This window comes from Saccopteryx leptura, chromosome X (assembly GCF_036850995.1).
Source record: "Saccopteryx leptura isolate mSacLep1 chromosome X, mSacLep1_pri_phased_curated, whole genome shotgun sequence".
Lineage (NCBI taxonomy): Eukaryota > Metazoa > Chordata > Mammalia > Chiroptera > Emballonuridae > Saccopteryx > Saccopteryx leptura.
This window is the reverse complement of record NC_089516.1, coordinates 52,753,832-52,766,068: the sequence shown is the minus strand read 5'-3', so window position 1 is coordinate 52,766,068 and position 12,237 is coordinate 52,753,832. Positions and strand designations below refer to the sequence as shown.

At 40.3% G+C, this 12,237-nt stretch overlaps 1 protein-coding gene across 6 annotated transcripts in view; it reads left to right on the top strand.

The window, feature by feature from the left end:
* Positions 1-1,409: 1,409 nt before the first annotated feature.
* The window catches only part of USP9X (ubiquitin specific peptidase 9 X-linked), a 110,513-nt gene continuing 99,685 nt past the window's right edge, over positions 1,410-12,237 (top strand). For 2 of the 6 annotated variants that reach the window (XM_066356965.1, XM_066356962.1), the window contains exon 1: positions 1,964-2,670. The gene's annotated coding sequence lies outside the window, so the exon portion shown is untranslated. Of the gene's footprint in view, positions 1,547-1,963; positions 2,671-3,700; positions 3,761-12,237 lie in introns of those variants that run through there. The other 4 variants (XM_066356967.1, XM_066356966.1, XM_066356964.1 and 1 more) reach the window with 3 other exon arrangements.

Genomic DNA, 12,237 nt, shown 5'->3' with positions numbered 1-12,237 from the left:
GTCGCTCTACCACTGAGCCAACCGGCCAGGGCCAAAGTTGTAGTTTTGATAGGGTTATAATAAAAGGTTGAAATCCAAAGAAATTTAGAGTGGTGCAGTGAGAACACATTACTAGTGACCTAAATTTAAAAACCATTTGTCTATATAGTATCATACTATTCAGAGTTTTCACCACTGAACTTTACTTATTGTGTCTGATTATGGGCAAATCACTTATCCTTAATGTATCCTTATTTAAAATTAGTGATAGCAATATATGTACTGGCTACCTCACAGAGTTGTGAGGATGAAATAAAACAACCATGCAATGCAGTTAGCAAACCTACAGTGTACACGAATAGTATAGTGTCTTCTCTTTAGGAACTCATAAGCTAGTGCACAAAACCATTCATGGAAATAATTATAAAAAGATAAAATATGCTATGAATTATTAGGGATATGAAGTTTGTGTCTTGGACATCTTATTAAATTCTGTGGTGAAAACTTTTAATAGTATAATACTATATAGACAAATGGTTTTAAAATTTAGGCTACTAGTAATGTGCTCTCACTGCGTCACTCAAGGTTTGTTTGTATTCCAACCTTTATTATAAATTAACATAAGTATAGCATAACGAAATCCAACACTTTTCTATACCAAATATAATTTTTATGGGGTTTTGCTATGATGTTTGCATACAATTTGGTGTCTATAGCATTTTTAATCAAAAGGAAAGCTGTGGTGAACTAGGAACTGCATTCTTCATTAGGACATCCAAGGTAGTCTGTGTAGACTTGTTCCAAGCACTCCATTTATTTGAGATTAACCTGATAAACTGTCACTTTGGAATATTCACGTAGAAAATAGTCCATGACATAGTGTATATCATGGATTCAAAAGGCCCTTCCGGGTTCTAACACTGAATTGTGCTGATGATTTGGCAAGAGACTCATCTTGCTCCATTTAGTACTACTTGGTGCTATGCCGTCGGTAGCACTATATAAATTTTCTTTTGCTATTCTGAGGGCTACTATGGTTAAAGGGTGGTCAGTCTGGCTGTGAGAAAGCCTAAGTGCTTCCAGGTAGTGATACTGCAGGATCGAGTGAATGAGTTTCACAGAGCACCTGCTTCATGGGGTGGAGGGGAAGACCATCCAGCCTTGGGAGATAGCCACACCTTTCTCCTATCGGTATGGAGCAGGTGTCCAGGCCCTCAGGACCTCGCACCGATGCCGCCTTTCAGCGTACCCAACTCGGCCTGGCCGGCTAACCCGCCCGGTGACGCAGGCCAACTGCACTGCTGGGACCCCCAGGCATTACGGCTGAGATCGCCTTGCGCTTGGCCTCAAGATATACTCTTTCCGTTACCCCTCCCCCCACAATCCCGGAACTGGGGGGTAGCGGTGACGTCATCATCCGGGCATTCGTTGGTGGGGCCACGGTTCACAATGGAACAAAAACAAGCGGCCCAAGTCAAACTCTGAGAGACGCGGTTGCGGCTCGCGCGATTAACTCTGTCCTGGCCACACACCCTGCCAGTCCCGATCTCCTAGTTCTTTCGGCTTGGTATGTTAGATCCTTACGGGCCTCCCTTCCCCCACTCCCGTTCGTCCTCGTGCCACCTCTGCCCTCACACCGCTCCCAAGCTGAGGCCTTTGGGTCCCTGTGCTGGTTTTAACGCGACCCTGGAGGGGCGGGGCGGAACAAAACGGTACTGTGTGCTGAGCGAACAATCTTTACCGCATTGTCTTCCCATCCCCCACCCCAGCTTTCCGGGTTCCTAGCGTCTCGCCAGGCCCGGTTCCCAGTGCGGTACGCGCCACTCTCCCAGGCTCGTCAGCCCCTAGTGGAGGAGGAGCGAAGGGAGCTGGGAGAGTCGAAGGAACAGCTGATCGAGACGGGGGGTTGGGAGGAGGGCTGAGAGGCGTACCCTGTGAGGGGCGGGGCTTGACGGGGGCGGGGACCGTCGGGCTTTGGGCGGCTCTGGAGCTAGTGGGAGTCTGCGCCGCGGTGCTGCTGCCTTACCGTCGCTGCTGCTGCCCCTGCCGCCGCTACAGCCGTCGCCACTGGCCGAGCGGTTTCTCTTTTTTTTTTTTTCTTTTGGTTTGCTGGGTCCGCCATATTGACGAGGACAGGCATTCGCGGCTGCGGGAGGTTGTCTCCGCCGCCACTGGAGCTGCAGCCTCCCTGCACCCGGCCCGTCGGGGCCTCTGCCGCTCCGAGCCCCTCCCCGCCTCGCTCAGTTCAGAGGCCTCGCGGGAGGAGGCGCCTTAGCGCCCGGTGCTCGGGTCGGTGTCGGGAACAAGCGGCAAGCTGCAGCCCGGAGAGTAGGGGACAGTGAAGCCCCACTGCGGGAGGAGGAGCAGAAGGAGGTGACGCAGGAGAAACGCACCGCCCGGAGCCCGTCTTGAGCTCAGCGAGAGCCCCAGCTTGAGGGGAGAAAGGGGGAAGGAAGGAGGCCGCCGCCGGCTGAGGAGGAGGAGGAGGCAGCGGCCGCCGCCGTTGCAGGGCGAGCGCTGCGAGCAGTGAATTCCGCTGCTCCTTACGCTCGCCGCAGCCTCTCGACACTTTGTCGCTCGTCCCCCTCCCTCCCCCCAGCCTGGGATGCACCCGGGTCGGCCTTGTCCCGGGACTGAGTGTTGCTGCCGCCTCCGCGTGCCCTGCTTCTGAAGAGAAGCCTGTGTTGTGCGGTGAGTAGCCGACGTGCTTCTCCGGGGCCAACAGCTGGACTTGGCTGAGGGGAGGAGGGTGAGGGGGGTGTGTGAGTGTGTGTGCGGTTCCTACCCCGGGGCCGCCAGTCGGCGCGGGGGCTACCCCGCTCCCTCCCCCCACAGCCTGGGTTCGGGGCCGGGCGGACGCTCGCGGCGGGGACGCCAGGCCGGGTTCTCCGCCGAATCGGCGTCCCCGGAGCGTGTCAGTGTGTTTTGGACTGTAAGGGAAAATGGCTGACGGCTCCGTTCCTCCTCCCTCTCCAACTCCTTTCCTCTTCCCCTCCTCCCCGCCTCCCCCTCCCCGTCTTGTCTGGGGCCGAGTAGGAGGTTGCAGTCCCCCGGCCCTGCGGGCAGCCTCCGCATTCGCATCCGCGGGCCGGGGCAGCGCCGGGGGCTAGCCCTCGGTCCCGGGGCTTGCTGTTCGGCGGACTGGCGGCCGCTCTCCTCCCCATTCTTGTTCCACTTGACACCAAACGCCATTACTGAGGTGGAGTGATTTGGAGCAGTAGAGCTAGGCCTCGGCTACGCCTGGCTATCAGGCCCGACGACTTGTCCGCCACCCCCCTCCCTGCCGCGATAACCCGCAGCTTCTTCGCGGCCCCAAGCTGGAGCCGGGTTATCGGCCTCCTCCACCTCCTTCGTCCCCCTTCACGAGGGCCAAAGCCGCGAAAGATGTTTTGATGTAGAAATCAAGCTAGCTTGGGACCCACCACCTTTCTATTTTTAACCGTTTCTGCCAAAAATAGTAGTATGTGCTAGTTCGTTAGTGATAAACCTTCAGAATCTTGTGATGTGAGGTTTCAGGATTGATAAATGGCTTATTTTTCATTCATTGTGAAATATTAAAGAGTTACGAAGCAGGTGTATACATGTTTTGTAATATTTGCATTTCTGTGGCGACTGGAACTTACCTTGGAATTTTTTATTTTCCTCATACAATTTAAAATTAAGTATATTATTTTTAGAAAGTTCCGTACTTAAAACGTTAATTGCATTTTCCACTGTTCAGTTTACAGGTGTGTGTAATTTCTTCAGATTGTCTTTGAATTTAACTGAGCGAGTTATAGATGTAAGTTAAATATTCATGCTTAATTTAGGGGGGAGGGAAATAGTCGGTGGTCGAATTCTTTCACCTAGAAACCCTTGAACTCCCCTAAACCTACATAACGATTGTATATCTTCACTATGAGGGAAAAATTTGGAGTGCATCGATTAGGAAACTTTTCAGCAGGTACTTAACCCGCTTTTGGAGCTCATTATCTACTCTTAGTAATTCTTTAATAAGGAATGGTTAACCATGACTACCTTGGCTTTCTTAAACTGTACACTTGAACTTTATAAAGGCTAGAACTCTCCTTCACATCTCCCTGGTCTACTGATTTTAGTGGGCTGCCATTTTGGTTTCAGTAAATGCCTTCCAAGTTCTTAAAAGATTCGTGTATTAAGTATGTACAGATACATCAATATTTGTTTTCTCAACTTTAAAACTGGTGATTTTTCATACTTAAAACTTTTAAACTGTTTAAGCTTTATTGTTCTAGTGTTTGGATAAAGTGAAAACCAGAAGTATTTCAAATTGGTGCACCAAGGGTGAACTTAAAATATTTCTGATACATTATATTTTGATTTCTCTAGTGAAAAATTGAAATTAAATTTTTTCTTCCTATTCCTTTTTTAATGTTTTTTTGCACAAACATTTAGCTTGTAATTCTCAACATATTAATGTTTTTTTGTTTACTGACCTTAGTATTTTTCTGAGGGAAAATTTCTGGAATGGTTAAATAACAGCAAGAACAGAACATGTGAGATAAATTCTTTGGAAAGTAACTTTGAAGGGCAGATTTTATATTTTCACCAAATTATAGGATCTCTTGGTGTTCCTAGTTCTCTTGTTTTATCACTGGAATGCTCAAATAGGATTTACTTTGAATCTTTTTTCTTTCAGGATTTTGAAATTTTATGACATCTCAAGAAGATGAGAGATTTCATGGGTAGCTTCAGATAATTTTTCTTTGATGAATTATTACTGCTGACAATTTTTGAAAATAGATATTTTTCATAAATTTACTTTTCACGAATTGGTTAGTTCTTGATTAGCTGGACACAAGAAAGCATTTTATCTTATTTTTATTTCATAAGGTCAATTTGAAAACTAGTTTTTATATTTGTTTCAGATTTTAATATTAAAAACCAATCTGTTTAAATCAGGTTAAAGAAAGTTGTTTGAAGTATATAGGGGTGTGTGGTAAAGGATTAGTTCTCTTGTAAGTCTTTTGGGTAGTGGTGGGGGGACATCTAAGTAATGATTGTTGAGCTAGTTGACTTTTTAATTCTCAAACACTATATTGCATTATGATAGCCTGCATTATACTTCCCCCCCTTTTGCTGGTATGTTTTCTGAATCTTGATTTTTTTTTTCCAAAAATTGAAAAACAGGATTTTAGTTTCCATTCAGTTCAGCTATTGTATTTATTGCTAAAATGTCTTGAACAGATTCTAACGTTAGTATTTGGGAAAGGGTTAATTCATTGTATCTCAACCCTCGCTGCACATTATAGAATCACTTGGGGGAGTTAAAAAAAAATACACAAATGCCTGGATCCCACTCCCAGACACTGATGAATTGTACTCAGATGGGGGTCTGGGCAAAGGTATATTTTTAAAGCACTGTGGGTGATTTCTCCTATGCAGTCAGACTTGAAAACCACTGCCTTAATATTGTGAGCATGTTCTTACTGAACTTTCAAGTGGATAAATAAGATTTTTTTCTCTCAACTGCTTTTAGTTATCAGCATAATTGTCATTTATTGAGCATTATGTGCCAGCAGTATGTTAAACATTTTTCATTTATTACCTTATTTAGGTAGTATCGCCATTATACAGATGAGAACTGAGATCTGCCAGGGTCAACCAGTGGTGCCTCGACTACTGTGCCACATTAGTGGAAACAATGCTGATTACTATTTAAAAAAAAAAAAGGTTTGGTTTGTTTCATATACCAGAGTAACTTTAGATTAAAATTTTTTAATATTTGACAGTAGTCTGCAATTTGAGAAGTATCTTGGTTGGCCAAAGGAGATGCTAAAACTCTGTAGCAAGTATGTTCTTTTCTTTTCATGTGTCTCCAAATATATTCAGGTTGATAGTTTAGTTGGTGGATGTGTTTAAGATTAAAATAATGTTAGGTAATTTGATATTCTTAAAAGATGCAAAATCCAGGCATTTGTATTCCAGTAATTTATTTAAATTATCTCATAAGTGAACATTTAGTATCATATGAACATTTTACTAGTTCTTTGAGAATTATGAGTTTTATTTAGCCTTGTTCAATATATGTAAATTTTACAAAAACTTTAAAACTAAGGACTTTATTTACATTGTTGCAGTTTTGGTTGATAATTTTATGGAATGAATGAAATAGCAATAATACCTTTATTTCTCTTAATTACCTTGGTCCATTGTGCTAAATTCTATATTGAGAGGGGAAGGGTGAGGGAAAGCCTGCTAATGTTGAATCTATGAGCATTGTTAATGTGGCACACGATTTGTCAAAGACCTTTCTTTTAAACTAATTATTACTGTAGTTTTTGTTTTGTATGCTATAAAGTCTGTCACAAGGAAAAAAGTCTTAATGAAACCCCTATTATTAAATTGGAATTTGAATTTTTCATCCAGTTATTACTATTCAACATAATGGCCAATGTAATATAGTTTAAAGGAATAAGGTGTGAAAAAATACACTAAGATATCTTGCTTAAATTTATTCTTTAAATGTACCTGTGCTTGTTTTGTGAGATTCAGTGCTCACACATAACTCTGCATGTATTCCATAGCAAATGAGTTTGCAATTGTATTTTCAGTCACTAACAATGACTTGTATACCTCACTGTACCAGAATCACTTGTGGAACTTTAGAAAAATGTATTTGCCTAGGTCTTGCTCTTTGGAGATCATAATCGAATAGGTTTGGGGTGGGAACAGAGCATTAAAAAAACCTCAAAAACTGATTTTGATATGCAGTTAGGATTTTTTTGTATTTTTTGCGGGGGTTTGCAATTCATTTTAGGGGAAAGGGAGATCTAAGACTCTGAATTTGTGTCCTACCATTAGGCAGTAATATTTTTGCTTGTGTTAGTTCTGTCGGTCACACTGCCAAAAAATTCCAGACACAAACATCTAGGGAAAAGCTCAGACACCAGATTGAAGAGTTGGGAGAGATCCCGGGGATTCCACATAGAATTTTATGCACATTCACACATATGAAATATATTTGTTTATTATCTCTTACTGAGCACCATCTTATAGTTAGGATTCCAGATCCAACATTAATACCTGTTATGGCATTAGTTTCCTTTTTATCCATTCAACAAATACTTACTGGGCTAGAAATTACTATTGTCTAGAACAGCGGTTCTCAACCTGTGGGTCGTGACCCACAGGAAACCGATGGCTTTAGGCGACCCCTGTGTTTTGGTCGTTCGACCCCTGCTGGGGTCACGACCCACAGGTTGAGAACCGCTGGTCTAGAAGCTTACGTTGTATGAAATGAGTGGCAGTGGCATTGAACTAGCAGATTTTTAAAGTTGTCCTAACTATAATTTTGTCATTCTTTATTGTGTCTCATGGGAGGCTGAATTAAGTTATTAGGCTTATAGCTAGTTGTGTTATAAGCCAGTGGAATTTTCCTTTTACCTTTCAGTTTCTTGAAATAAATTAAATAAAATTTCATTCTGAGCTCCAGTCTTTTCCAGTGAGCCCAAATGTCATGTAGAGTAGAAATGAATTTTTAGAATTTTTTCTAGAAATTACATATTCTGGAGTCACCTCCTGCCATTCCTTTCCTGTATTGATGTTTTGTAAATTATCTCTACTGGGTGTTTTTATATGTTTTATTTATTTGTTTAGATGATTGATTTTTGTTCTCCAAATTCTTTTAGGTTGGTAGTATCCATTTGGTCAGACTAAAGAAACTAAGTCCACTGGTAACAACCCTAGCACCCAGAAAGTGCCTGGCACATAGACAGTTAATAATAATTTGTTGAATCAATAGTCACTTCACCGTATTGTATTCTTGGTATGTTTTCTCTCTCTATTTTCTAATTCTCTTTATTGCTTGGAGTCACTTAATGTGATATAATAATTCGTTTATGATGAGCAGCCCTGAAAGTATTAGATCTAGTCAGACTCTGGTTTTCAGATGAGGAACGTGGCTCAAAGAGGTAAAGTGGCTTGACTAAGGTAGGGTGCTGCTTCATGAAGCTATTTCGGTATGTAACAAGTCACATTAATTAGTGAATTCTTTGGATCCCCCTTACTTTTGTAGTCACTCTTCATAAAATTTATACTTACTCTCCCTGGAAAGGGGTAATAAAGTCAGGGATTCTGTCTTTTTGTTTATTATAGAGCATGTAGTATTATATTGTTTACTGTAATTGACAACCTGAATAGCAGAATCTGGAGGAATATTTGACTCCCAATAACCTAGACCTGCTTGCACAAAATTGATGTGTCACCATATTACGACCCCCTTTCAGTTTATTTTTTCTGTAACTGATATGTCATATAAGCTTTGAACATTTGAGACTCATATTGGCCAACCATTATTAAAGGAATTTTTTTTCTTGGGATTATTTTGATTTGGTAGTTTTGGATCCCATTCGATCCTCAGCTACAAAGCCTGGGTAGTGGGAACAGAAGAAAATTTAGGAAGACTAAAAGGGAGTCTTTAACTTCTTTCTCTATTCTATTCCCATTTCCTTCCTATTCAGAGTTATTGAAAGTTTATGATTTTGGTTACATCTCTTTCCTTTTTTTTTTTTTTTTTCCCTATGGTGTAGCTACTTAGAATTTGTATGTAAGTATACTCAATGAACTAGGACTCCAGAGAACATGAAAATTATTTTATGGCATTAGACCTATGTTTTACCTAATAGTATTTTGTCTCTGATTAAGGTAGTGTAGAAAGATTTGGTTGCTTTGCATGATAACACCTCTTGAGTTCAGAGCAGGGATCAGCAAACTTGAAAGATCCAGTAAAGTGCTGGGTCATAAATATGTATATTGGGCTTTGTGCTCTTAAGAGACAAAATTGAGGACATTAGGTAAGCTTTCTATTGATGAAATTCAAAATACAATGATAATTGAGTACAGTTATTTACACTTTGGATCTAATAAAAAAATTTGGGGGGGCTAATAAAATAATAGTTTGCCTAATCGGGATTTAGATGCGTTTTATTTTATTATTATTATTATTATTATTATTATTTACAGGGACAGAGAGAGTCAGAGAGAGGGATAGACAAGAATGGAGAGAGATGAGAAGCATCAATCATTAGTTTTTCATTAGGAGACCTTAGTTGTTAATTGATTGCTTTCTCATATGTGCCTTGACCGTGGGCCTTCAGCAGACTGAGTAACCCCTTGCTCGAGCCAGCGACCTTGGGTCCAAGCTGGTGAGCTTTTGCTCAAACCAGGTGAACCTGTGCTCAAGCTGGCAACCTTGGGGTCTCGAACCTGGGTCCTCTGCATCCCAGTCTGAAGCTCTATCCACTGCGCCACCGCCTGGTCAGGCTGCCTCATCGGGATTTAAATAGCTTCCTGTGTAAAATACATTTTCAGCTTGTAGGCTGTACAAAAATGGGTGGCTGAATTTGGTCTGACCATAGGTTGCCAGCTGTGGTTTAGAGCAATAGTTATCAAACCTGGGTGGCTTGTTAAAACAGATTGCTAGGCCCTGCCCCCAGAGATTTATTCAGTGGAATGGGGCTCAAGAATTTGCATTTTTAATAAGTTCTGAAGTATGGAATCATCCTTTCTTAATTACTGGCTTTAGAGATGAATTTCAGCATGTTTTGCTTTTCTTCAGTCTTAGCACTTTGTCTAATATTTCTTGAGTCTTTTAGTTTGTACTTTATTTTAAATTCAACAATCATATGTTAAATGCTGTCATGTGCTAGGTCTTATACCGGGGTAATGGGTACAAGGTGAGCAAAACGAAACTTCCTGTCTTAACACATACATATATACATACATACATACATACATACATACATACATACATAAATACATACATATTAGAGTCATTTTAAAAATCAATTTTCACAAATTTTAGAGCCAGAGTCTGAGACAAAGAGCACTGTATTGAAGGCAGAGTGGTGGTATTTGATATTAATGTTACAGCTACATTGGAAAGATGCATCATCAAAATACTTATATTTCATGTTTTGAGGGATAATATTCTGTAGAAATAAAATTTTCAGAACACACTAAAGCTTACTTTTAAATACTTAAACCAGTTTATTTGATGGAAAGCTTTCTAAAGTTATATATCTTCTCTTTATAATTTTCATCTGATTAGTCAATCAATATATTCTGTTAAAAAGTTTGGGGGCTTTTTGCTATTAGCTCTATGCGCTGCGAGTTCTCCACACCTTGTAGGAGGCACTGTTTTCATGTCCCTTGTCCTTCCCAGCTTTTTTCTAAGATAGTGCTTTTGTGAATATTGCTCAAAACTCTTCATCATGAAGTTGATTTTAATAAAATTTTTCAACTTAATTTCGGACTGTTTTTGTCCTCTTCTTTCCTCCAAATCCTCTATTTACTCAAGTCCCAATTCTCCTTACACTCCCTATGCTTTCACATTTCTGTAACTTTCTAAAATATTCTTTTTTAGGGGCTTCTCAGGTTTTTTTTTTTGCTAGTGCCAGTAACAACATGAACACAATTTAGTCTTTGGCCTGTTTCATTTTATGCATCTGTTGCTTTTCCTCTTCAGTGGCTATTGAGTTTACAGGATTGTTCACATAAACTAAAAGGCTCTAGGCTTCTTTGAATCAATGTTTTTGAGTTTTTTTTTTATTTTTAAGCCATCTCATTTTTTCAGTAATGGCTATTTTGACTGTTGTTGGAGCTTTAGTTATCTCCCTTTCTTATGTACTGTGAACTGGGAAATGAGATAACTGGATTACAATTGTCTGTATGAAGAGTAAGGATCCTCTTACAGGAACTTTGTAATGAGCTCTGTTTCCTATTTCTATACCTTTTCCCATTTAAAAATGTTAGCCTAGTCTTCAGCTATGATATATTTGACTTTTTGTATAGTCTCCACTTTAATACGACGTAGGTTAACGACCCTGAATCTCCATTATAAAGTCAGTTTCAGACTTCTGTTAGCTGATGAAAGATACTTCTATACTTTTTATTGCAGGGTGGTATTGCCTGCCTGAGAACAGTTCTGTTTCAGCTCCTTTGCTGTATTTGTACAACAGGGTCTTGTGTGTTCATTTGCAAGTTCAGTTGTATTTTACTCTTCTATAAAAATGAATGGAAAACAAAAAAATGCATCAGCTGGAGGTCTTATGCAAGGTATCCTTGAGATAGGGAACTGATTAAGGATATAAATCTTTAACCTTACTTGGTTAGATTGTACTCATTGGTTATGTTGCTGACTTTGTAGGGTTGTAAATGAAATAATTAGAATAAAACAAAATTAAGTATGGGAAATGAATAAAACATATATGAGAGATGAGGTGTGATTAGGGGTTTTATAATACTCCTGTACTCTGACTTGAAAATTGGAAAAACCCCAAGAAACGAGTTACTTTGTTTGGCTTTGAAGTGTATGACTTCTGAAACATTTGTAGGAATACATTATGAAAGGAAGGCACTGCCTATATATGGCATTTGCCTAGACTTGTGGAAATGAAGACAGAAAATCTCATTTACTCATATTTAATTAGTATGTATATACAGGCAGTCCCTGGGTTATGAAAGAGATAGGTTCTGTAGGTTTGTTCTTAAGTTGAATTTGTATGTAAGTTGGAACGAGTGCATTTTCCTATTACGTACAACTTAAACATGTTTATCTTAACATAGTATTTATTTTTACCTTTCTGTGCATATAAATACTTAAATTTCTTCAAATACAAGCTTAAACAATCTTGGATAATGCAGAAGATGATGGACCAGTTGGAGAGAATGGGACAGAGTAAGGGTTTGATTCTACTGCTGGAGTCAGTTTCTTAAAGGTAGGCATCAAGGGAGATTTGTACAGATCTTTCTTTTTTTTTAAGATTTTATTTATTGTTTTTAGAGAGAGGAGAGAGAGAGAAGGGTGGGAAAGCATCAACTCATAGAAGTTGCTTCTCGTATGTGCCTTGGCCAAGCAGGCCCCAGCGTTTCTAAACCATGACCCCAAGCACATCAAGGGTCAGTGCTCCATCCAGTGTGCCACCACAGCTCAGGCATAGCTTTTCTTTTCATTATAAATGGCCTTGTAATATCTCAGGTCTTTGGTAACCGTATGGAAAACTTTGGTGAACCTCTTTATATCAGAATCTTGCTCCTCTAACTTTGCCATTCCTGCTTCAATGAGATATAAAGCATTAGCTAACTTTTGTAGAAAACTTTTTCAGTTCTGGAGTTTCATTTCACACTACTGTGTCTGTTTACTCTGTCCTTTTTAGATATATATTTTAATCAATTATCCAAAATTTTTGAGTTCTTGACTTGGAGCTTGAGAGGGATTGTGGGTCCAAACTGAAGGGT